Source organism: Neopelma chrysocephalum, unplaced genomic scaffold (genome assembly GCF_003984885.1).
Source record: "Neopelma chrysocephalum unplaced genomic scaffold, ASM398488v2 Primary Assembly neopelma1_91, whole genome shotgun sequence".
In the NCBI taxonomy this organism is placed as follows: domain Eukaryota; kingdom Metazoa; phylum Chordata; class Aves; order Passeriformes; family Pipridae; genus Neopelma; species Neopelma chrysocephalum.
The window spans coordinates 1,422,172-1,446,690 of NW_020897753.1; the positions used below are offsets into that span (position 1 = coordinate 1,422,172).

Below are 24,519 nucleotides of genomic sequence, written 5' to 3' on the forward strand. Positions count from 1 at the left end.
ACACACACACACACAAACACACACACACACAAACACACACACACACACACAAACACACAAACACAGTTAATGGCTTTAATACCATCAAACTGTTTATTCCACAGTTTAAACTGAAGAATTAGCCAGAAAGCCCTTTTTTTCCTGCTGCAAGTGCCTGTGCAGCCCAGCTCTGTCTGTGGCTGGGGAAGCAGGAGCAGTGGTGACATCGCACGTGCTGTCACAGCAACCGATATCGATCCACCAGACACCATCCGACCCATCTGAGCAAGAACACAAATACCAAGGGCATCTCTGAGCTGGCAGTGCTACTGTGCAAAGCCTAAAGCCAAAATAAGCCCTAAAATAACACATTCTGGCAGCTGAAAGTGAATCAATTGCACGGCAAAAATCAGAAAAAGTTCCATTTACAAACGTGTCAGGAGACAGGTTCTACAATCAGGTGGGCATAAAGGCAGCAAAGCCCAGCCTAAGCTCTCCTTAGGGCTCATCCTGCCAATCCCTCGAGTCTAAATTTCACCAGTTAACAAAAGCAAATGATGGGGATGATGTTAAAGCAAAGTCCATGCTAAAAAACCTGCAAAATCCACTTTCTCAGTCACACTCGCTCCAAAGCCTCCTAAATAACACCTCTTCCCTTCACAAAGCAACAAATCCTGACCATATTTACTGAAACTCATGTGGCAAACCCACTTAGATTTTATTTTTTTAAATACCAACAAGTGAGAGGTGCCAACTCCATCCCTCAGCCCATGGAACAGTTTGCAGAACACCAGCCTAAGGAATGAAATCCATGTGAAGCAGGGGGAGGGAGGACGAGATCAAACCTAAACCCCACCAAGCTAATGTTCTGGTTTGGTTTTTTTTTAATATGGTCTCCAAAACTGTGTTTTAGCTCTTGCCATCATTAAATGCTGGTAGGAATTGTAGCACAGCCTGCCACGGCAGTACATGGGCTGTTAAGGTTATGTGTTTAAAGAGTTATTGGTTTAATTCAGCCACTTGCTTGCTATGTGCTCCTTACTGGTGGTTTATGTATTTTAATTATTTTGGAGATTTCCAAGATCTCTACTTTGTAATAACCTTCTGTCACATTCTCAGCTATCAAAACACTGAGAAAACAGCTCAGGTTTTGGGCAAATGTTACATAAAACACAGATAAACGTAATTCAGGGGGTTACTGCCCAGCACAAAGACACTGCTGGTAAGAGACCAAAACACATTGCTCAGGTGGTTGAAACCATTCCCTGTCTTCTCCCTTCCAATCTTTTTTCTTTTTTTTAGTGATAAAGATATTGCCATACTTCTGCCCTTATGTTCAGTTTTTTCCTGAAGCACCCAAGACTAGTTTCTTCAGACTTGTGCTTTCATAATCTGTTCTTAAAAATGACAAAAGCTTATATAATGAAAAGATTAAACCGAAAATAAAGTTACATAACTACAAAGATACAGACAGACAGAACAGCTGAAGGGTGTAGTATTAATAGCCAAAAATCAGACCTCAGCTTAGTTTTCCAGTAGTAACTGTTCAGGTTATAAAAATATATTCTAACCTTTAAGAAAAACAAGCACTGATGTAGATGACTTTAAAATGTTATAGAAAGCATGTTAGTTCTTGTCATATTGAGTTTTCTGATATGGAACAGTAAAGTCAGATCCATGCACAGCACACATGCATTTCCAAGAACACTGGTTTTCCACAGGCAGCCAACGTGGAAGAGCAGCTTTGGCCAACTCCAGGCAAAGGACAAACCTCCACTGCTTCCAACACTTGCCAACACTGTACTGGTGAAGTTTCCCAAAGCCCTCAGTCATCATTTCCTATATGAATAATGAAGAAGGTTATTGAATTGTGGAGGAAAGCCACAAGCTGGGAGGTGGGCACCAGGCTGGTCACTGTGAGAAGTATGGATTGTACATTCATATATAGCATGACTGAGCAAGATAAACTTTTTAAAAAGCACTTTGTCTTGAGCTTCATCCATAATGCATCCAAAGACCTTTTTCCAAAGAAGTGAGGGTTGCATACAGATGCATCTCCTTCTCAACTCCTAAAATAATGCACAATTATGGAGGGGCTTGCTGCAGACTCCTCATAGTTTCGGGTAGTTGCATGTTCTAAAACCAAATGCTACACTTCCAAGCACACAAAATACAAAGATCTTCAAGCACAAAAGAGAAAAAAAATAATCAAGAATTGGATCAAAAGTCATGGTGAATCAGGTCCTAAATTCTCAGAGATTATGGCAGACAATACACAATGCATTCACAGAGGCAGAGAGAGGGGAACCAGCTGGCAATTTGGAGAGCACAAACAAGATTTAAAGCTAGGTTTAATTCCATGCTGTATCCAGGAATACTTTAAGTCTCAAAGAAGTAAATATCTGCATTTCCCATATGTTTCCCAAAAACAACCACCCTCCTCCCTCTCCACTCCTTCACTCAGGGAGGCTGTGACCCTGCTCCATGAGTACCAGAGCCATAGGGGGAAAGCTGCCTGGGCACTTGGCAGAGAATTGTCCAAGTGTGTGTGTGTGTGCTAACCAGCCCTTGACATGGGAGCAGCTTCCTATCAGCATGGGAAAAGCACACCTGGAGAGGAAGAGCCAAATGTTTTAGGAAAATTAAAAAAAAAAAAAAGTATGCTAGCAGCACTTTTTTCCAAGGTTGTGTCTGGCACTAACTGTAAAATGTATAAGTTATGACAGTATCTCCACATATTATCAAAGAAAAATTAGGGAGGTGCCTTTTTCAGTCATTCAAGGAATGAAGTATTTTTTAATCATTAAACTCCCTTTCCTGTAAGCACAGCCACATGTAGGTTCGGGGATGGTACTTCCAACACTGCTTGACGCAGACCTTTGCAGTTCCTTTTGCAGGTCGCCACATAAAATTTCTCCCATGCAACAGAACATACAACAGTTTTTCCTTCAGGAAAAACTTAAATCTGTTTCCTGGAGGTCCCCAGTGCTGCAGCACAAAGTAAGTTTTCAGTGCTTTTATCTTTCAAGTGGCTTTGCTCTAGAGAGACGTGGCTCTGCGGCAGGGAGAGGAGAGGGGGGGGTGATTACTGACCACTCCTCATGGAAACAAGGAAAGGGGATCCGTGTTTAGCAAACAAAATCACTCAAGGTAACTTTTGTTCCTCTGGGAGTCCACAAGGTATCACGGGCACAACTCATCCACCATCAGCAACTCGGACAATGGAGAAAGAGGAGGAAGTTTCTGATGCACAACGAGGGCGTCTGCCCCCAACCCTCATTAAAAGTCAATGGGATTTCAGCTCCTCACTCTCATTACGGCTTTTGAAAGTCTCCCCTTTTGTCCTTCCACTGCAGACCACAGATGAAAGCAAAAGCTTTTCTGTCCAGACAGGCAGCAGCCACTTCAGTTACAGCTGAGTGGGGAGAGTTTCCCTCCTGCCTTGGCCTGGGGTTTTCCATTTGCAGGGTATTGATCAGGGATAGGCAATAACTGAATTCTGGCAGAGCCGGCAGGTGAGATCAATCTCTGGCCTCTCTCACCAGCTGCAACCTGGAAGCTTTGAGGGTTTTTCATCATAAAGGGTAGATACTTATTTGTTCAAGTGCTGGTATGAAACATAAAGAGCACATTTAGTCTTTACCAGTGGTAAATAAAAAAATTCCCCTTTGTTTCTCGGTGTGAAATACTCAGTACTTACAGCGAGGCACTCTGTGGTTAAACCCACCATGGATGTGTGCATAGTATCACCCACATTATCTTCTGACATGCAAATACTGAAAGTTCATTAATTCTACTGATTAAACAAGACATGTAACTTAAACATTACAGTTACTGTTCTGGCACTGTTTGAAGACCTGTCTCCTTTATAATCATAGTTTAATCCTAAAATTCAAACAAAAAAATTACAAAACCCCAGCATGCAGTTTCTGCTCCAAAAAAAAAATCTTATTTCCTACCTGGCACTGGTAGCCCTCAAAAAACTTTAAATAAACCCAAAGCAAACAAGAAAGGTATTACAAGCTTTAGTGACTTCATAAACAGATATTCACATTCATTTTAATTGTTCCATGATAAACAATAAAGAGCTGTTTTACAAAAGGAGATTTAGCAGCTTTTTCCACCAAATTTCTGCGTTAAAACAGGATTAAATAACTGGTGGGCAGCAGAAAGCAATCCCCATAAGCACACTGAAAAACAAGTCATCCAGGACAGCGTAACAAGCTAATCCATGACTTCTTTGATTTGTTTGCTTGTTCAGGGGCTTGTGGGTTTTAGTGATTAACATAAGGTTTCTAGGTATCATCAGCAACTCAGAGCAGCAAGTGCAGTTTGCTGTGGTGTAGTTTTGAAAGGAAATTCAAAAAAATCTGGTAATCCACTGTGAACTTTGCAAGAAAATACTCCAGACTTATCTGTGCTGTGTGCACACAAAGTACTTTCTCCTCCTATTCCATACTCGATAAAAATGCTGTGGTAAGAAACACGTGTGTGTGTGGCTGCACATCTCCATTTTAAATGGTTATTGCTTATTAATGCACCCAACAGCAAATCCCAACAGGTAACACATTCCAATCAGTTACAGCCACTTGGATATTCCTGTTTCCAGGAATGCAGCACACCACTTCATGTCTTCAGCACTGCCTTGCTTGGGTTTAACTACTAAAGTGCTTATAAATAATATATGTGCCACTCCATGGCATCCCAAATAGCTCCATGTTGCTGAAATAATTGAACTGCCACTCATTACAAGGCAAAAGGAAAAAAAATTATTTAGAGAAGGTGGGCTTGGCTTACAGCACTTATTCCTGCAAGGGAAAAACGGCTCTAGGCACCAGTGCTATTGGAAAAATTTAATGCAGAAGCATTTCCTCCACGTTTTATGAAAATTTAAACTTATTCCTGATGACAGGGGCAACGAGGGTAAATGAGTTTGTCCTGAAAAGCCTGAGCAGTTTGGTTTTTAAGTGTGAGAAACACCTACTCCATGTCACTATTAAGAAGAAGAAATGCCTCACCAGGCAAGACTAATGGGTTTTCTCCCTGGTGGGAGCAACAGGGGATGATGTCCAGGGAGAATATGTCAGCCTGGCAACTGCCTGCAGTCTCTTCCCTTTCCATTCCCCCTGAATCCACAACTGCTGCACTAAGGATGTTAAGAGCACACATTTATGTCCAGTCCTTTTACTGTCCATTTGTGACCCGTTGACTGTGAATCTGTCTAATCACAGAAGGATTTAGAGGCTGGGAAGAGAAGTTTAACATTGAAGCTCCATGTGCTCTGAAACACATCCAGTCCTCCCTCCCACAGGGAGCGAGACGGCCAAAACAGAGGAGTTTGGTAAAGGAATCGGTCAAGGAAACTCACAGCAATAGCAGCAAACAATTTAAGATACATTTTGCATGAAGAAAGTTGGCATTTAGAGGTTGCTGCTCGATGCAGAGCTCAAGTTCCCTGTATCCATGAATATGGAATGGCACAATATGGTTAAACAGTGCCTTCCTCCTGCAAAAGGGGAACACCCAACAGACCTGGAGAAGCTGAGCAGCAGGTGACTCTCGCAGCAGGATAACACCTAAAGGCAGCATCCAATCTAACATGCTCATTATATAACTTGTTTTATTGTTAATAAACAGTTTTAAGATCTTTTCACCCAAACATGAAGGCCAGTAACCGCAGTTCCTTGTTTTTCTCAAAGCACCCAGCCCAGATATATTTTTTCCCTTCTTAATAAAAAGGTTTTGTTAAGTTTTTTTACCATCACAGATTGGCCGCCCTGGAGTCATCTCCATGGAAGTTTCACAAACTGACATTCTGGTCAGACAGGTTGCCTTCCTCACAGTTTGAGGCAACAAATTGCTAAAGCCCAGCTTAGAGAGCACCTGCTGTAAGGACGAGCTCTCCCGGTCCCACGGGGTTCGTTAGTGTCGCCTCAGATTGTCCCTCCAGCCGGGTTAAATAAGTCTCCTCTGTGCAGTTGCTGCTGAGAACTTCTTGTGAACAGCTACAGACACAAGAATTACCTGTAAGGGTGAAGTCTACAACACCAAAAACTCACAGGAAAGGAAACAGCATTATTTCATAATTGTGCTTGGACTTTATTCCTGAAATTATACACAGACGCTATAAAGTCAAAGCAAGTCTTACACAACCTGTTTGATCTCAGATGTTTACAATTTTCATATATGAAAAATATCTTGGCAACATGGTTAGTCACCATAAAAGTGCCTCTTTTCAACCTGCAATATCCACTAAGCTTTCTTACTTCCTAAGATTAATGTGCAAAGTCGATTTAAATCAATGTCTTTAATGAAACATCACACTTGAGACACCCAAAAGCACAGAAAGTCAACTGACTTCCAACCCCAGCTCCTGGTTTCAAGCTCATCTCCTCAATCTTCTTCATTATATTCACACTCAAAGGATATCAGTAGTAAAAAAAAAAAAAATATATATATATACACACATGGTATACCTGGAAGTAGCACTTCAAAGTTCTTCAGGCAAAATAAAACAGGGGGAATAAAAAAAAAATCCTAAAAAGAAATTGCAAGGGCAAATTATTCATTATTCCAGTAGGAATTTAGCCAGTCAAGTCTGACACAAATTTCATGTTAAATCTGCAACAGAATTTGGTGAAATTTTAAAGGTAAAAGCTTACTTATTAGCACTTGTATATACAAATGGTATGAGACTCTACTCCCAATCTTCTGATTTTTTTTCTCCCTAAGTACAAACAGATCTAGTCAAATATAAAAAAAATTTAAATGAGGTTTTAAACGCTATCAACATTATTTGTTGTTTTTCTTTTAAGAGGGAAAACAGTTGGATTAATGAGTAAGGCAAAGAAATGTATTTCTAGATAGTTCTTCAGGCAAAAACATAAATTTCACCCAAATATTGGCCAAGCACCATTCCTGAGCCCTACTACGGTACAAAGAAAACAAACAGTGCCTGAATTTTACAGCTCATCCATATGAAAAGCATGAAAGCATGACCTGCTTGGCTCTTTTTTCAACACATGTGTGTGTGCACATATGCACAGGTGCATAAGTGAAAACTTATGTCACAGAAAGCCAGAACTGAGAATGGAAAATACCAAAACACATTTGCAAACTTTCCACCTCCAAACTGCAAAAGCAGGAGTGCAAAAATTCAGTCTTAACATGCTGAGATCAAACCTTGAGTACATACAACTACCTCCACATCACTGAGCCTGTGATGGAGAAACAAAAGAACAACAAACAATAATCCCCAACTCCATTCTTTTTAATAATTTCTGATTTTTAGGAACACATGGATAATGCATCATTGTTATATACAGTGTTATTCCCGGTACAGATTCTCACAACAACCTACTACTGACAGAAAGTATAAACTCCTCATTCTTCAAAATGCCATAAGTATATTTTGATCTGATTGCATAACAGTATCTACTTGATACATGGGTATCTTCACGATCAACAACTTCTCATTAAACAGAATTTGAGGTCAACTGTATCTGGCATGTGACATTTGAAAAACTGAGAATCACAGAATGGTTTGGGTTGGAAGGGACCTTAGGGATCATCCAGTTCCAAGCCCCTGCCATGGACAGGGACACCTTCCACTAGACCAGGCTGCTCAGAGCTCCATCTAGCCTGGCCTTGAACACTTCCAGGGATAGGCTATCCACAGCTCCTCTGGGCAACCTGTGCCAGGGCCTCACCACCCTCACAGGGAAGAATTTTTTCCTAATATCCAATCTAAGCCTGCCCTCTTTCAGTTTGGATCCATTCCCCCTTGTCCTGTCACTACGTGCTCTTGTAAAAAGTCCCTCTCCATGTTCCTTGTGGGCTCCCTTCAGGCACTGGAACATTTTAGAAAATCTAATATTCTCTCAGACTTTACATTCTAAGAACCCATATTTGTTCACCTGAGTCTCGTACAGCTGTTTTCAATATATACAATGACCCATAGCAGCTTTTCTGAATCAGAAAGTGTTAAAGCAGCCTCCTGAGGAAGTTTTTTCATAAGAATTCCTCCCCACAACTGAAATAAAATAACAAAGGAGAAGGCAGACATAGACAAAAAGACCAATAACTACAGCTGGCAGACAGGTGACTCCATATTGTGGCCAGGATACACTATTTGTGCTAAAATAGACATACACAAAGGTAAATATGCACACAGCAACTAGAAGGTTCTTGGAGCTCTCTTTGTTGTGAGACAGCTGCAAACACGTAGCTGTTGGAGTTACTGACTGAGGAAAAGATTCATTTATTTCAAGTAGCAGCTAAGCAACCTTTGACCACTCTAAGACCTGACAACTTTAATTAGTTTTAGCTTAAAACGGAACCAAACTTGGCTTTGGCCTCTCTCCAAATAATTTTATCCCAGACTGCTCTCTGTTGCTAGTGGAGCATTGCAGTATAATTACTTTAATCTCTTCATAGGCTTGTTCCATTTGCTAGCTTTCCAAGGAAATTTACAGCCTTAACATATAGCTCAAAAATAATAAAAAAAAAATATTTCTCCTATTAGTGAAACAAAAATTAGTAAGAAGCCTCCATCCCTCACTGGCCTGTAAAGGGAACTTTTATTTTCCAGAAGCCGCTGTGCCAAACCCATGTTCATCGTGTTCAATTAAAGACACAGGACACAACAGCTCCGTGCAGTGTATGCACAGGGGAAGCTGCTAAACCTGTTTGTAGGGTTGGGGTTTGGCTTTTTTCAGGTTTAGCCTGTATCATTCTAGACAAGAAAATGACCATCTGGTACAAATTCCAGATGTAGCAGCAGCCGTAACTATTTCCAGATTAAATAATGTTATCGTGTTGCTATAAAACACCAACACCACTTAAAGATCCTGCTGCTCTGATCTGGCCACTTCACCCACACACTCCATGGAGAAAATGGTTGGACAACTTATTTCTGCAAAGTCAAAATTATCAGAGAGGGCAGGGAAGGGGGTCCTTTGGCAGAGTATTTTCTCCTCGATGTCCTGATCCACATTCCTGTTTCCCACAGTTCTCTGTTGAATTTCCCAAGGTGGACTCTCTGCTTCATAGAACGAGGCACAAGATGAATCCTGGAGCACACAGAGCTGTGAGGGAACCAAAGGGATGGCCCTAACTCTCATAACTGCAGGTAATCCTTTGGGGTATGAGGGGTGCTCAGGTGGGCTCTGCCTTAGTGTTGGATCATCTTCCAGCAGAGCTTTAAGAAAAAATTCCCCATTTGTTTGACTCCTTGCAGAACTGGTACAGAAATGTACACATACCAGGGCTTTTTCTTAGCAGGCTTTTGGGTCTGGGAAATCATGATTTTAAAAGTACACATTTACTCCCCTGGAACACAGGTTAACCTCACACTGCAGATGGAAGGCAACTGTCCCTCGTTTCTGTGTGGAGCCTCCCAACTTTAGCCCTGTTCCTACAAAAACTCCCTGCACAGCTGAGCTTCCCTTCTCACAGCAGAAACTCACAGTTTGCCCGCAGAGGAGAATTGTCAACCGTGATCTTCATCCAAGGAGAAGAGACGACATTATGGATTTCCCACTATAATTCAGAGTGCAATTTTCATCAGAGGATGAACTTAATTAAAATAGGACAGGACAGCAGAAGTAATAAAAAACCTTTTAATTACATTTCTACAGTTTTGGATTTGTCCTCAAGCTAGACATCCAGACTGCCTCAGCCTTCACCAAAAATATGAAAGGAATTCAACTGTACAAAGTTTTCCTGACCAAGCAGAAAAGCACTGAACGTCAAAAAAAAAAAAAAATTACTACTTTCAATTTGTGCATCTCTATCAAAGAATAACTTGCAGGAACATGGCAAACAGACCACATTTATTCTAAAAAGGCAGAACTGAGACTTTTTGATAAAGAAAACGAATACATTTCCAAGCTCTGTATACACCACATGCTTTCTTCCATACACAGCCCTGTGCAGCAGGTCTGCATTCTCCTCCCTACATTCACCACCACAAAGCTCCCAAAGCCCAGCTCCATAAACATTACCACACAGCACCTATAAACGGTTTAATTAAACGCTGTTGATACCAACTCTTTATAAGCCATCAGCGAGGCAACCTCGCACGGGCTCCTCCGTCGGCAAAATAAAGGCGGCCGTGGGGACATTATCGAGCTTAACAACACGATGCTCTCTCCTGGGGCACCCAGGTACCGAGCTAACGAGCCACCAGGTCATTCACCGCCAGGGGAGCAGGGTGGAACACAAAGGAAATAGCAGGGGAATTCGCTCAAGTTGCCCAGGCGACAGCAAAGCAACTCGATGAAAAATTCCCGGTCGCCCAGTGGCGGGGAAAGCGCTGGGGCGAGCTCACACCAGCCCAGGGCTGGGGCTGCAGCACACTCTAGTGACCCGGAGCCTCCACGGTAAAACCTAAATAAATTCAATGCAGTGCTCCCCCAAAAAACCTAAAGAGCAGTGATTTGAACTCTGTCTCCATTTATAAAACATTTGATGCTTGTTAAGAGGCAAAGGATAGACCAGCGTTGGTCTGGGACCAGTGGCCTTTTGCCCCTTCTGCACTGTAAAGGGAACTGTGGTTTTTTACACAGTTTGCTGCTTCTTTGGGTCAGATTTAAACATTGATAATCAACCATTGAGGAGCTTTGCACCTTATCTTACTGGCTGAGAGTTGATGTGCAGCAGACAGGAGTGTGGGACCTGCGTGCAGATACCACAGCGGCACCATGGCTCCAGGACGCTCCTCCCCAAACCCACCAGACTCCAGAGATCTCTGCACACCACGGCATTTTCTTTCACAGTTTCTAGTTTCATAACTGAAGATCAGCAGCTTTTCAACAGGTGGTTCAGCTGCTGTGACAAACATTTTGCAAAACCAAAAATAACTGAAAACATAAACAACTCTCCCTCCCCATCCCCTGTAAGCATTTCACAGTTACCTTGCACAAACCATCATGATAACTATGGCTATACAGTCACAAGCCAAATTGCTTCACTAAGGTTGGAGAAGTGAAAGAAATTCCACTCAATGCCTGACTTCCACACTTCCATGCACTTGCCCAATGGTTTGGCAGGTCTCTGGAGTTCAAGCCCACAGACCATTTGGGGTGAAGAGTTACTCATTTTTATTGCTGAGCAGCTTTCCAAATTGCCATATAATTACAGCCCCAACTCACAACACCTTGGTCAAGTGACCCTCTCCCACTCACACCCTCAGCATATCTAAACACTCCCTCATCTTCTCATAAATTCAAAGCATCCATTTTTTCCACATCCTATGGACTTGTTGACCAAACTTCGCAATCTGGAGCTGTTGTCTCAGTCACTGAGTCCATGGAGTTACAAGACAAGCTTCAATAATTCAAACCCATCAAACTACTCATTTTTGTCTCCATGTGCCCATCTCTATTTCAGTGCCAACTTCCTTCTCTTACTAATCTGCAGCATCTCTGCTTTATTTCTCCCCTTTCTCTGTTTTCCCCAGCGTTTGCTGTGCCTTTGTTTCTCCTTCTCTTGTTCCAAACTGTTCAAAAGTGCTTAATTTAAAGAAGCTTTTAGAACCATTCTGCCACATCTACAGTTGTTCTTGCTCTTAGTGCAAGCATGAATCGTTGGTACATCCAAAGCCATGTACCTATGCATGAACACACTACACTAACACACAGTGTCTGACATTCTCCTCATAATGACTCTGCAGAACAATTACTGCTACACAAGACACATGGAATTGCACTTGGCACACCTGGCAGCAGCGCTTCAGTTGGGAATATATACTCCAAAAAAAAAAAAAAAAAATCATTCTGGAGAGTATAAGTTTCAGACTGTTAAGAACATCATGACTACAGCAAGTACTTACAATGGATCATTGTACTTACTAATGAACAAAGCCTGTTGAAACACTAAACTACATGATTATTGCTTAATTTCTAGATGTGGATACACCTCATTGCCTCCCTGTACAGACTGCACTTTGAAGCTGAAATAATGAACTACAGTGATTAGAGAGCAGCTTTTAAAGGGAACAAAACTTAGTGCCTTTTCATTAAATACCAGGGAGAAAAAAAAAAAAACTTCAATGAGAAATAGTCCTTTAACACATCATTTTTCAAGACTTTTATATGTCCTTAAATTATGTATGAACAATCCTTCCCAAGTGAACGTGACTATGCCTGCACTAGAATTTAAGGACTTGAGGAGCTTTTTCCAGGTTCAAGTTTAAACTCAAATCTATCCAGAGACACGAGTGCCTTATTTAAAAATCAGCATTTTCATCAAACTTGGAAGCTATTATATAGGATGGAGGTATTAAGCATCAGAAAAATAATCTGTTGGTATCAAAAAGAGTCACTCTGAAAAGAAAATGTTTTAGACAAAGGAGAAGAAAGATACTTTGGAAGTATCAGATTCAGATTGCTGATTCTTGAGATTAAATAGTTGGCCAAAGTTGAGAATGGAAATCCTACATCCATCAATAAATAAGCTTCTCCCAACAAGGTTTGTAAGAGGAAAAAAAAGAGAGTCACCAGTTGCACTGGTATAAAAAAATAGTAATAACAGTCCACAAACAATCTCTTCAAGCAGCTTCCTTGCCATTCCCTTCTCCCATCAGTTATCTTCACACAAGCATGCCTGTTAAATGGCAGGAAATCCAATAATGATACTCTACAGAAAGAGAAAAAAGCATTTAAAAGATGATATAATAGAAAGAAACTTGTGTAATATAAAAACAGCCCTTTCACATGTGCTCCACTGGAGTTGTATTGATACATTTACCTCAGTCTTGCTAAGAACCAGCCCCCCAGACACCTGGACCAGTTGGTACCAAAGTTGAATTAAAAGCCTAGGGCTGTTGAGCAACTGATTTTATTTCCAGTTCATATGCACATTTTCTTTCTCACCTACTTCATACATTCATTATATGCACTGACAAGGGATCAGAATTCAGGATCGTAACTTAAAACTCCTCAGTCTCACTAATTGTACAGGATTTATCTTCAGTATTTGCACAATGCCATTCAGGCTGCTGATGGTTCAGCCTATTTCCTCAGCTGGTGTGAAAGAAACACTTCAAACTGCAGCTAAATTTATAAAATTTAAAATAAAGCAAAATACAGAGAGTACAAATACACGCACACATTACATGTTGCAGTACAGACACTGAGAATTAAATACTAAGCTAAAAGTGTATAAACATCAACTAGAAAGAGCCCATGTCTGCAAAGCATAACAACCCCAAGCAAAAAAGCCTAAGCCAATTCATAAACTGATTTCACCACAACCAGAAAGCACCCAAAATTCCATTTCTGAATGTTAGATCATCCTCCATTTCACCAGACTAAGTCCACATTTGCAGCACTGTGTTCATGCCAGGACTGGAGAAAAATTAGACCCAAGGTAGAACAATTATAATTGCTAAATTATATATTTAGCAAGACTATGTAAGATAATGTTGTTTAACAGAAGTTAAAAAAAAAATTAATTAAAAAGCAAAAAAATTAAAGCAAAAGCAATATTTCTAGCAAGAGGAATGTTGCATTTGGTCCAGGAATTTAAAAAATAATCCCTAGATCCAGGAGACCATGCTGGGAAAGAGAAAGCCTACTTGGTTTGTACAGATCCAAAGTGTTTGTCCACTTTTCCTAAGGCTCTGGATCCTGAAACTATGTCCTCTCCACATTCCCACAAACAAGTCCTTCCATAGAGTTCCAGGAGCCTGAGCTCACAGTTGAATCCTTTCTTACAGAGAAGTGAGATGCTTTACCATCTCCTGCTCCAAAAAATCAAGGCTTGCCTGCCTTGATTCCTCCTCCCACTAAACAAATAAACAGGAAAATAAATTCATGAGCAATAAGTCCAGCAAGGACGGCAATGCCACTGATAAATCCGGTCCCCATTCCAAGGCAGGGACAGGTAACGATACACTTCAGTTTTCAATTTGATCAAAGCACAGGAGTGAGCTTTTCACTCCACATCTTGGCTAAAAAAAGGAACATGTCCTAGCTTAGCTCCATCATGCCTGCACCAGCAAATTGACTTAATTGTCAGCAGGGAATTATGAAATCTGAAGTGACTCCAGCGGCGCTCCGGGGAGATTCCCGAGGCATGGTGTCTATAGCAGAGACACCAAAGAGCCATCCAGCTCACTGGCACCCCTGGGCACAGCACAACAGCCCTGGCTCTCTGAAAGAGGCCAGCAAGGAACATGAACAAAACCTGGCTTTCCTGGATGATCAGCACTGGTCCAAATAGGAACAAGTGGGTTTAAATACCGAAAGCACAGGCTGGAGGCTGGGATTTGTAGTCGTGAGGTTATACCCAGGAACAGCTCATAGGGGCCTTGCTAAGGAGAAGGTTTTGATTCTCCTCTTACATCCTTCTCCCCAAGGATAATGGTACAGCCATCACAAGCTGCTCTACTGAGTGTTAGCACTAGAGGACAGGAGAGGAAGGAAGGCAGCAGAGATATTGCTAAGCTGTAATTTCTGGCTCAAATCCTGGTTTCAGCCTGATGATGCCAGCATGATGGAAGAGGAGAAGCCAGATGTAACTCAACCCCTGGGACACAGGCACTAAAAAGAAAAGTAGGAAACCAAAACCTTCTGCTGTGTCTTTGATAAGAGGTATAGAGAAAAGAACTCCCACCTGCGAACACCCCTCGGCCTGTCTGTCAGGGGATTCACTTGGAATTTAAGAAACAGTTTTTACTTTAATCTATTACTGGTGTCGGGGACTAGTCTGAACTAGAGCTGCAACCTCTGAAGCTGTAAACTCCTGACCTAAAGAGCCTTTGGGCTCTAAGCCCTGCCAAAACTCCCAAGTCTGGGCCTCCTAAGCAGGTTCTTTTTTACCAGAAAGGAGGGGGAAAGTAGAGAAATCACCCTTTGTGGTGGAACGGCCCTAATACTGATCGCTCAGCTCCCCGAAATGCTGCTTTTGTCATCTAGTACTGGGGGAAAAAAGAAAAAATACAGAAAGAAAGAAAGAAAGAAAGAAAGAAACTATAATTAGCTGGACCATGGCCAAGGCTGGAACTGCTGGTTGGCAAAACTCTGCTGGGACACAAGGCAAAAATCGTCTGGCCTCCAGCACTCAGATTCCTTCATCCAAGGAATCAAAGGAAGACCTTGTCCTGGTCCACCCTTCCTCTAGGGTAGATTCAGTTGGGGTTTTTTTTAAGGCAACGGACAACTTGAAATGAAAATTGTTTCAGAACTTCACAAATAAGATCTTGTGAATAAATTCTGGATTTCTGTTAGTTTCTCTCATACGGTTCAGTGAACTCTGCAAGTAAAATGCACAATTTTTCACTGACTGGCTATTCTGGAAAGCATTCTAAAATTTGATGTTAATTTCAGAAAGAGTAATACCAGGACTCAGATTTGCAGAAACTCAAAACTAGTCAATAGTGACCTGGACCACATTGCTCAGCATAATCACTTCAAAGGGGACTAAAACCAACAGGATAAAAACAGAGTTCCTCTGAAATAGCCTATACATCATAAATTCTTAATAATGTAAAGGGAATGGGCTGCCAGTTACTATTATCTGGTGTATCAAGTCACTGGGAAGACTTACATTCCTCTATAACCTGATTTCATAGAGTTGAAAGCAATAGCACCTTTCTTAAATAAAAAGTTATTTCACATGACACAAGAGTACCGTTCCCTTGAAAAAGCAATATGGTTCACACTTTAAATTTAAAAAGCATTTCTAACATGGATTTGCAATGCAAAACATTCTAAATACAAATCAAGTGTAGCTGACAGAACCATCTTTTTGAGGCAGCCTACAACTAGGCACACCAGATATTAACTATTTCTATTTATTACTCTACAGAAACCAGCTTTAAAGCATAAAACGAAGGTGCTACAGAGACATATTTAAGTGATTCACGTTGCACACCAGATTGAAGTTACTGCAGCACAGACATGCAAGTGATAAAAGAGAGAAGGAGCAATAATCCTAAAAAGTTTACCAAATCAGTGTCTTTCCCACAAAATTCAACTGCTCAGACACAATAGGCAATAAAAGCCCCAGGCACCAAGGCAGTGGTGAAACCATCTGAGAACAGGGGTCATTCCAACATCACTCCTACAAGAGTCAAAGCTTTGCTTTATGAGGCTGGAGGAGAAGCTGCAGAGCTCCAAAAACTTCTCTGCAAGCAGGAGGGCAGTATTAGGGACAGGGCACCCCAAGGAGGAAGGAGTACAACCCCCCATGTCCCCTCCTGGCCATTCACAATCCAGGCAGGAGATACTAAAACGAGCCTCGAATGTTCCTGTCACCTCAGAGCGAACGGGATGTACGGGAGCTCCTCACGCCACGGTTGTGAGGAAAGCACAGGGCCTTGCAGCATCTTCACTGCTGGAATTAAAACAATTCCCAGACACATCCAAAGCACTCTGAGCAATGGTATGTAAACATACATACAAGTTCCTTGCACATGATGCAAACACTACTTGCCATTGTGCCTGGATTAACAAGCAAATGCTGCTTTCACAAGCCTTCCCCCCTGCTTTGATGTATATTTAGCTGCCATTGCTAATTTTTATGACTGTGACGGCAGGTCACACAAAGGGGTTTGGAGCCCAGATTTCTAAAGCCAAGCCCTACTCTTAATGCTAATTTCCAAGTGAGAGGCATTCTGAATTCCTAAAGAAAGCAACTTGTGGTTTTGCCACAGAAATGTTTTCCTTTTGTCAGAAAAGTCAGCTGCTAACAGCCATGGGTCAAAACAAAACCTAAACTGCATTTCACGGTCCATAATTATTTATGTAACAAGCAATGAAAACTGTATTTCAAGGGACTACATTTCTCAAAAAGCTTTCTCAAAACCCGCAGCAAATGGCAAAGCACTAGGGAAAACTGAAATCCTAAAAAAGGGTGGAAGACACAGCATCAGTCTTCTACTCAGCAGCTAAAAGAATCAAGGAAAAGCAATTCCTCCTGCCCGAGGAGAAGGCAAGGGAGACAGACAGGGTCAGCAGGGTCAGCCAGCTACTCAACAGCATTTTTGAACATCAACTCTCATCACCATTTTGGTTGAGTATTTATCCCATTTTCTGCATCTAGTAAGTTAGGTAAGATAAACCTAAAGCTACCTTGCTCCAACCAAAGGAGATCTTCCCCTGTTCAATACTTAAATGCATATATTTAACAGGATTAAAACACATGGAAACACTGATTCCCATGCTGACATTACTGTACTGCTTACAGTGACTGAGATCATGATGATCCAACATCTGAACAAACCCAGAACAACCCAATGTGTTCATGGTTACAACACAAAGCCAGGAAAGAGCAAATGTACATCTGGACAGAAGAGTATGAGGGGCAATATTAACACTACAGGGATAATCTCAGCCTATCAACTGATCTCTCACTGCCAAGATTCTCTTAGTATTGCAGAGAGAGAAGACTTCAAATAATTTCTTGACTGATTTGGGTTTTTTAAAATGTGAAAGCTTGAAAAAACCCACAATGTTGCATGTCTGTCTTGACTGAGAACACACTGTTGCAACTATCGGCTTAGAAAAGCCCCAGTCCTTTAGATAATCCCCCACAAGTCCTGATTAAAAGTGGATTTAATATTATGAAACGAAGCATAATTGTTCAAGGCGACCTTGGGCGGTTCCTTACACCATGAGCGCACTCAGGACGACAGCTGCACTGTCAAATGCATGATAAGACAGGCTGATAGCAAGGTCCTTCCCAAATATTTCCCTCTCTGAAGTAAAACAGATGCTCCCAGCTCTTCCAGACCACGCCTGTCTCCTGCTCTATTTCAAACACACGGAATGAAATGGAGTCGGCATTTAATAAGCACGGGCTGTATCGACAGCCCCTCCAACGAGCACGCCCGGAATACACGCATTTTGTTTCCTCTGCTTAAGTCATTACTGATTTTATGTCCAGGAAAATTAAGGTGTACGGGCCAAAAAAGTGGCTCCACGATAACAGGGGCACTATTGCCACCTGCTGTCAGAAAGCACTCGTGTCATCCCACACCACCTCGCACTTCCCGGCTGAGGGAAGTCCCAGACTCCTAGGAAATCCAACTTTGCAGGTGTTTTGCCTTTAATGCTGGTGGTTTTCTCTAGAAAGGGCACACTCAAAAAAGGTCCAGGGTAACCATGGCATGAAGGATCAATAATCACATTGGCCTCAGACATAGTAAATGGGTTCAACAACAGATGCACAAAGAAATAAGGAGAACATATTGGTCCAGGTAAAACAGTGTTCTTTGAAAGCATCAATGCTGAAAACAGGTTGGCAAATAAATACAGGTATCATAGACCTTCATGTTAGATTAGACTACTAAAATGTCTGCCTTGCCATTTCACATCAGATTTGTACAAACAGACTATGCTGAATCCTGTCAGAGGAGAGAACTGGCCATTAACTTTGAGCCAGGCTATTTCCTAGAATCACAGAATGGTCTGTATTGGAAAGGACCTTCAAATATTAATTAGTTCAACCCCTCCCACCATGGGCAGGGAGGCCTTCCACTAGACCAGGTTGCTCAGAGCCCCATCCAACCTGACCTTGAGTAATTCCAAGTATGGGTTATTCACAACTTCTCTAGGTAATTGAATATTAGATACTTAAGGTTCCTGCACACTCATCTCATTCCACTCAGACTTCTATAGCAGCATGGAATAACAGGAAAAGCCTAAAAGCTTTGCTCTGAACCTCAACGTGCGGTGTGTCTGGTGACTCAGCCCACAATCTGTTAGTTTAAGGGGCCTTTCAAGTGCACTGTTCCAGGGGAAAGTATATTTTCTTCTCTACTGCTTTTTTATGGCTTCTCAGTAAGTCACTGAACGCTCACATCCCACTGCTTGAAATCATCACTTGATTATCATTAACATGAAGTGCCTCTCTGTCTGCAGTGCCTGCCCATATGGCAGGCTGATGGGCAGAGCTCTCCCGGAGGCAATGCAAGGTTTAGGTCTCCATTCCATCACCCACACTCCCAGCTCCTGGCACCACACCTGATGTGGCAGGTTGGTGTCCAGGCCAGTGTCCAAGGCTCACAGCCCTCCAGAAGCCATCCCTGCGAGCTGCCCAACACAGCTGTGAGCACACCGGTGATCACAGTACCGACATTTCACCACAACTCATTTCCCCCTCCCAAAGCACCCCAGAACAAGGAAGAAAGTTAATTCCTGCCATGTGTCTGCAGCCCTGCCAAGTCTTTCTCTTTTTCTAATCCTTAGGTGTTGAGTTATATTAATTATACCTGAGATACTTTCAAAAAGTGCATTGCAACCATCCTTTATGCAGTGCAGTTCTGAGTGAGCCTCCTCAGTCTTAAGCCTTGGCCACATCCTTGGAGCAAATGGTGTTTGACTGAGGCAGCAGCTCCAGTAATCCACAACTAAATTAAACCACACCTCTGGCTGCACTTCCCTTTCATTCCCTTGATCACTGTCACTGTACGCAGATTTTTAGTTTTTCATCCAAATGAGTATTACACTACAGGGAAGAACAGCACTGAAATGAAATTAGGCCAAAAGCAGAGGGCAGGTTTAACCACATCTACAGCTCACCAGCCACGCTTAAAGCGCTTTCCACAGAAAGCAGCAATAAACTCACTCACTCACAGATGCCATGACTGAGAATGACCGATTCCCTCAACTATTAACATTGACTTTCCTGATGAATAAGTCAGGACTATATTTAAATTAGTCTGGGGCTTTACACACAAGTGTAATTGCACCAACTGTAAATTAACTTGAGAAACCTTTGATTAACACCACAGTCTGCTCGCAGTAAAGATGAAAACCAAATTAACAACAATTTGTTAGCAATATTGGTTCTATTCCTAGAGGAAATTACAGCAGTGTAAGTTATATAGGCAGATGCCAGATGACTCCATACATGAGATTTCAATACAAGTTTTTAGTTTCCCTGTTTGTAAACTGGAAATAAAACATATAAAATACCTTTACAAAATGTGCCACTGGACAGCAAATTCACTAAGAAGCTCCCAGGCATAAGTAACCATTTATGCAGAAAAGAAAAGAACAAAAACCCCACAAAAAATCAATGTTAATAGATGCAAACATCCCATGTCAAAATCCCATAAGCAACTTAAGGGCAGATTTTACATTTTGTTCATTCCACTTTCAATAGCAGGAACATTTAAGTTAAGGGACTTATTTTTATAGTGAATTATCGAATAGCAATTTCAAATGAGCTCCAGAGTAGGAACTACTGGTCACTGTAAAATAATAATGTGGAGAATAAGTATATACCCAGTGCTGGGTCAGGCTAGCAACCGACTCAAATACCTTCATAATATTCAGACAGGCCACTTCTGAAGTAATTTCTACTCCAGAAGCTATAAGATGAAAATTCCGTGTGATAAATTAAGTTGCCAAATGAAATGGATTAGCAATCAGTGAAATTGCCTGATGTCAGATCTGTTCCAGATTAGAATCCATCCTTTTTCCCCACCTGTTCATTAAGCACCAAGTTCAAGGCAACGGCGGTGACTGATTGCGCATTAACAAGCTGTTTGTGTGGAAAGGCAGAGTTCAGCCACTATCTGCACCTACACACTCCTATAAGTAATTCCCTGATAATATATTCAGCTCTCGGTATCAATACACAGCACTTCTACCCTGACGTGTAATTTTGGACTTGAGAAAAATGGGATGCCTCATAAACAATCAGATTATAACTCAAGGTCAAGGCCGGGGAAAGAAGAGTCGGGAAGAAAATCTGTTGCTATCTCCAGTTAGGAAAAGTGGATAAGGATATTGCTATGACACTAAAATACTGAAACACAGTTGTGAAGTCAGAAGCCTGAGGGAGGAAAGGCATATTTCATTAGGAAACGTGGGACTTAAAATGGAAAGGGCTATTTCATCCTCTAAGTCAAGTCATGCAGAGGAGACTCACTGCACAGAACGAAGTGGTTTCCTGTGAGGAAACATCTTCTTGAGGAGTGGGAGTTTCTAAACTAAATGCCAGCATTGGACTGGAAAAGGGACATAAAAAGCTGTCTACTTATCTTCTTCACTAAATTTTTTTGCTACTTAAGATTTTATTTCCCATTTGTTTTCTCATATGGAAAACATACTCCCTTTAAACAGTGATACCCTCTCCCCAAATTTGGGAGTATTAGGGATGATCCCAGCACTCAAGTACAGTTTACAGGGAGCCACTCAGTTGCTATAACTGTAGCAACCTTCCAACTGCAAACTTAGAAGCAATACTACAGATTTCTTACCAGAGAGAGCTCATTGAATACAACTGATCATCCACCCTTTGCCCGAAGATTAAAGGTTTCTGTTCTCAGTATCAAACTTCTGTACAGATATCCAAGAATATTTTTCAAAGCTAAGAAGAAATGTAATTTCTTCTAGTGTTCTGCAAGTCATCCTCCTCCTCCCAATCAAATAAAAACAAGGAGAAGCCTTTTCTGCCCCTCACCTAATCCATCTTGCCCCTGGTAAAAACTCCCTCACAAGCATATTAGTACCTGTCTCCTTATCTTAGAACTGGGCATAAGATTTATGAACAAGCAGGAAGTGAATGAATACCTGAGGTCAGTGGTGAAAAACTGTTGCTTAAGGTATATCAGGTACACAGACATCCATGTCACACCCACCTGAAAATTCCACTCCTTCAAACAGACACTGTATATGATATAACTAGCAATGTGGTTTTCCCTATATTTATTAAAAATGCAGAGGAAATTTACTCTATCTCTTAGTTGATGCTATAAATATTGCACAATCTATTTTTCAAACCTTACTGAGGTTTTTTATATCTGGGATTGTCAAAGGGACTAAATGACCCCTGTCTCCCTCTCCTAAACACAGACACACCCTCTGAGTTATTTGGAAGTTGGCTAATTGTGGTTATCTGGCTTCCAGGTGCTTGAAGCACTTCTGGCATCAGGATGAAGTGACATCCAGGAATATTTAATTTGTTAAAAAGCCCAGTTATCACGGATTTATGCAGGAAGCACATGCCTCTAAGAGAGCCTGTTCCCATTCTTATAGTGTAATAACGATAGAGCAGAAGAGGATATGGGAGTAAAAATAAGATTTTTGTACAAATCTTACCTGAATCCTCAAAAAAAGCGGGAAGGACATGACATAACAGGATACCTTAGGCAAAACATCAACTTAAACTAATACCTGTCTGCAATGCAATCAGCAGCAAGGAAGTTTTAGGAAACCATTCTGGAAGAAAAGAGATTTACAGGGGTAGATAATTTACATTGATTTTAGCAAAGTGGCACATCGGCTCCTTTTTTCAGCTCCCTTCTCCCTCGCACTGCTTTTCAGATCTTCACTCTGATCCTGAATGATTTCCAAGCAGCTGTTTTGATGTGGTTCTTTTGACAATGAACACAGACACAAACTTTCTTCTACTGTTTCCTTAGTTGCTCTCTTTCAGCATAAAATACATAAAAATATTTTTGGGAAGTAAGTACCATTCAGTTTGTCTGTTAAAAGTCTAGGAGAAAAGGGGATCCTTTTGTAGCAGAGTTCATCAGTGATATACTGATATTTAGCTACATAAGATCACCATTTATATCTCATTTCCTCCTCACAGGCAGCTATTTGAGAACATACATTTTTTTGGCAATATATTTGTATCCAAATCTGGAGACAATCTGAACCACCTGGAACCCTTCCACAGCTCCAAAATGTTCAAGATTATTCCCTTAATTTCAGGCATGTTTAGTGGCTCACATAAGTCAACATAAACATTCCAACTGTAAGTCTCTTCCTGTGGCCTTAATTTGGATATGACTCGCTGTATCTTAAACTATTTATTACAGAAGACAGAATTTCTGAGTTCAGAGAGAAAGTCTCAAAAGGGTCTCTTCCTTCCGTTCTTCCTAACACAGGGCTTGAAACAGGTAGGAGGGAATCAGTCATTAACATGTGGGGTAGTCAAAAAGCATTAAATATAAAAAGAACTTGCACAGGTTTACCTCCAAAACTCCACTTCCTATTCCATGTTCGGGGGCTGCATTTTATTCAACTTACACACAGAAGCTGGTACTGTGACTTTCTGCTTTATCTCTGAGGCTTGGATAACTTCCATTGCAGAAGGGAAAATAATGGAGTTCTTTGCAAAAGCAACATAGGGTTGAGAAACATAGGTTTAGATACAATCTAAGAGATGCTCCAATTTCATTGAAACTGTTTGATTTAAAATGAATCCCAGTGCAGCAAGTGGATGTTTGGACAAATAACACGGATCTTGAACCAAAACACCCTCCTCCTGTAGCTTTCCAGCTGTCCTTCGCAGTTTAAAAGGTTTAACAGAAAAAATGTAACACTGAAACCAGGAGCAAATCAAAGGCTTACACTTAAAATTTAATTCCTGCTTTGACATACAGAGAGCATTTGATTTTTTTTCCAAGGCAACTGTAGGTTAGTGTTTTAATCTAAACTTATTACCATCTCAAAGTAGTTAATATATTATACACTTAAGGAAATATAAAAGATTACAAGAGAGAATTCAAAGAATCTCAAAAATCCACCTGTACCAAAGCCCTGCCCTGGGACTGCTGCTCCATGTCAGCCTGATACACCAAACCATCGCTGTATAAATAAGGTCCTTTCAATAAGTATCTCTGCTAAAATCTAATCTGAATTCTCTCAAAGAGCCCAAATCCAATTTAAAGAAGACAACAGTAGAAAAAACTTCTTCCTTTTTGCCAAAAGCCTTCTAGATACTTTCAGAGTGTCATGTCCCTCCTCAGGTTTTTTGGTCTCAGTTTGTACTGGTTTGAGTGGCCTTTAAACCTTTTCTCAAAATTGCACATTTTAGAGGTGTTGTTTTGATTCTATTTTTTATTTCTACTCAGAGATGCATTTCTCATCAGGATGGCAGGCAAGTTTACAGGCAGATAATGTCATTGGCAGTCTGGGATATTTCAAGCAAAAGGAATAAAACTCCTATAAATAAAGAAAAGCAAAGTACTCCTATTCCAAAGCTTATCTGCAACCAGCTCCAGCCTGTAATTCAAGGGAGGCCCATGAGCAAAGAGAAGCTAAATACAAATGGAGAGAAGTGTGCTAATATTGACTTACTGGAAAGCAATAAAGTAAGAAAGTCAGGGAGGGCACTACTGGAAAATCATCTTCAAAAAAGAACTAGGAAAAAAATTAAAATAGTAAAGCTTCCGAGGCCTTGCCAACACAGTGAGGAGATCACATTACATGGATGCTTGTTTGTAATTTAGGAAAGCTTTTGTGCATCAGCAAGCTAGAAGATTAATTAAGAACTTTTACATGGGAATACCAGCCTCAGTACTTGCACTTTGAAAGGAGCAAGGATTCTACCTGTGTTTCCCAAAACCCACCAACAGATCTCCACCGTTCAAGTGGGGAGTCACACAGAGAGAAACAACATCTGACAATCCAAGAGGGTCTGTTCACAAACCTCTGCACTGTGTGAGCAAACATTCCTGTGCTCTTTACAGACAGGAGCCAGTACCTCCACAAACAAAGCTTTTTACAAACACATCTGTTTTTGCCAATACAGCCTTGGCAATCTCTGCACTTTATTGCATCACAGAGAAGA

At 41.2% G+C, this 24,519-nt stretch overlaps 1 protein-coding gene across 3 annotated transcripts in view; it reads right to left on the minus strand.

Annotated features, from left to right (window-relative positions):
• The window catches only part of MACROD2 (MACRO domain containing 2), an 844,666-nt gene that overhangs the window by 799,203 nt on the left and 20,944 nt on the right, over window positions 1-24,519 (minus strand). The window lies entirely within an intron of this gene.